Here is a 2953-nt window from a genome sequence, read left to right on the forward strand (position 1 = left end):
CTCTAGCATTTTGAGCTGCATCCCCAGCCCTAGTTGGAGACTGTGGGGATAAGGAAAGATAACAGGATGCCCTCATGGTACAGTTCTCACACGCTGACTTGGTTCCCTTCTCTTGGTTTATCCTAGTCACACACAATTTTAAGCTTCATCTCCACTTAAAATTGTGTCTACCCAAGAAGTCCTCACAACCAAAGGAGAAGCAAATGCTAACTAAAATGACCCTCCTTTACTATGACGTGGCTTGAGCATGTCTTCGAGACAGGGTTTCTCTGTGCAGCACTGGCTGCCCTGGAATTTCCTCCATAGTCCAGGCTGGCTTTGAACTCTGAAATGGACCTGCCTCTATCGCCAAGTGCTGGGATTAAAAGTGTGTCACTGACGCCTGGTTCCGAGTTTATGGAAGGTTCTCCTCCTGCCCCCCTCTTCCCTTCCAAGACTTTCACAGCCCATGTCAGTCTCAAACTGCTGCTCTGCTCTGCTGTGTGTGTGTGTATGCGTGTGTGTGCTTTGTAGATGATTAGTGTTTATAATTACTTGAGTTTAAGGAGTTTATAAACTGACATCAAGTCAAAGTTTCCCTGTAGAAGAAATTTCACCCATGTGACACAGCTTCTGGGAGCTTCCAGGGCAGTGGATGGGCTTTCCCCAGCCAACCCCCAAGACTGTATAAACCAATTGTTTGCCATAATTCTTATCTCTTGTCTCCTGTTGGTCATCAATCTACAAGGTACCTTGGCCACCTTAGGCATTCTTTAGTACCTTGAAGGATCCAGTCAAGAATCCTGACCACGGCTGCTGCATATCCACCTCTGGGACTGTGAGGACATCCGTTCCCACAAGTCCCCTTCACATCCTACATCCCTGCAGGGACCCCTTCACATCCTACATCCCTGCCTGCAGGCTCCACCTGCTGTAGCTGAAGCTCTGCGAGGCCTCTCTGGGTCAGCCAGAGTTCACTGGTCTGCATCACGCACTGCTGTGTGACATTTGCCCTTCAACCCAGCTTTGTCCCGTGTGGCTGAGGTCAGAAGGTGGCTTCTAAGCCTTTGTTTCCCTGATGCATAACGGCTGCTTTGCCAGAGAACGGACTGGGGTGTTGGACACTGTTGGTGCTGTGTTGGCATAATGGTGCCGCCGTGAGCTGAGTCATGTTCTGATTCCTGCCCCTCCCCAACTGACTTTTTTTTTTTTCTTGGCACTTAACACCCTCCAGTCCCTTCAACCTCTAAAGCTGGGACAGTCGAGGATGACAAATGGGCTTTTGAACCCTGACTCTGCCTAAGGAACTGAGAGATATTTCTGGTAGCCCATAGAGATTGAGGAGGTCACACTGTCCAATCTTGAGGCTAACAATTCTAGGTGTAGCAGGCAAGATTGGGTGCCTGTGCATAGGAGCCACACCCGCAGGGACAATGCCAGACACGCAGCTGGACCCTGGAGGAGGGGATTCCTGCATAGTCTCCTGGACCCTGAGGACATCAGCGCCTGCCTCCTTCAGCTCTGAGTGGTGTCTTCTGTACCCACTGTGCACCAGCCAGAGGAAGGGGCTCACACACCCAAGGGAGATATTGGCTCATGCCCCTCTAGTGCCAAGGAGGCCTCTCTGAAGATTAGGAGAGCCCATCAGAACCTCAGTAGGGAGGCCGGGCAGCTGAGGCCACAGGCTCATGAGAAACAGAGGTCCTTTCTTTGGCCCCATTGCTCTCTCACCTCCCCAGAGAGCAATAGGAATTTAAGTTTCCTGGGAAGAGAAAACCAAGGGCACTGGCCTGCTGGCTCTAGCCTGGGTACTGCCTGTAGAGAGAGATCCTCCCTCTGGAACCGCCTGAGGATGGCAGATTAGGTGGAAGGGAAATCTTGCACTCTGACCCTCTTGCCTCTGAGGTGTGGCAGTGTGGCAGGAGCCCCCAAAGCGAGTCAGGTGTGGCTGGGGTGGGGGAGAGGAAATAGAAGTCTGAACCACGGCATATGTCCTTATTATGACCAAAGTTCTGCATAGGGCATATGGAATGTGAAAGCAGATTCTTTCTCACAGGACTCCCTCGAGTGACTGGGTGCAGACTGGAGAGAGGGAGAGCCAGGCAGTGGTGACAAAGCTGCCCTGTGGCAAGTACTCGTGGAGAGATGACTGCCTAATAAACCTGTAAAGGCAAGTTCAGCTTCACCAGCGATCAAGGAAAATGCAAATCACATGGAGGGGGGAGAACTTCCACCGACCAAACTGGGATTGCTTTCAAAAGAGGGCCATCTCCTCCTCACATCTGTGGGAGTGCCACGGTGGCTTTCTGGGAAGGCACTTGGTAATATGGAAAGAGGCTGTTAAAGGAACCATTTGGTCATTTCACTTATAGGAAAAAGGTTCTGGGAGAAAAAAAAATAGCAAGAGGTGCAAACCATGGTGGTTTGAAGCTAAGCTGTTGGGGAAAAATGCATGCCCAATAACAGGAGAATTATTCATGATAAACTCATGGAGAATTTCACTTAGATGTCAAAAAAGCCCATGAGAAGCTGGAGACACAGATCCACAGTACATATGCTCATATCTGACACCCATGAGGTCCTGGGATCTAGTCCCAACACTGGGGAAAAACAAAAAAACAAAAAAGCCACTGGTAGGTTAAGTTTGTGCCCATGTTGCAGGATCCTAGGGACTGAGGATAAGTTCCTTCACCTCCCTGGGCCTCACCGTCCTTACCTTTAGCTTGAGTCACTTCCTGCAAGATTTCATGTCACATAGTCCCTAACATTCTTAAGAGTCCCTGGCCTCTGAGATGAGATTGTGTGAGCAACATTTATCTTAACATTGATAAGGGACAAATGTGAAGTACGTTTTTTAGAAATTATTTCCAGGGCCTGGCAACGTGGCTTAGCAGGAAGAGGTGCTTGCTGCAGGGCTTGCGTTTGGTACCCAGGATCCTCATGGTGACCCTCAGGTTGTCCTCTGACCTCTACA

The sequence above is a fragment of the Mus musculus genome, chromosome 5, assembly GCF_000001635.26.
Source record: "Mus musculus strain C57BL/6J chromosome 5, GRCm38.p6 C57BL/6J".
In the NCBI taxonomy this organism is placed as follows: domain Eukaryota; kingdom Metazoa; phylum Chordata; class Mammalia; order Rodentia; family Muridae; genus Mus; species Mus musculus.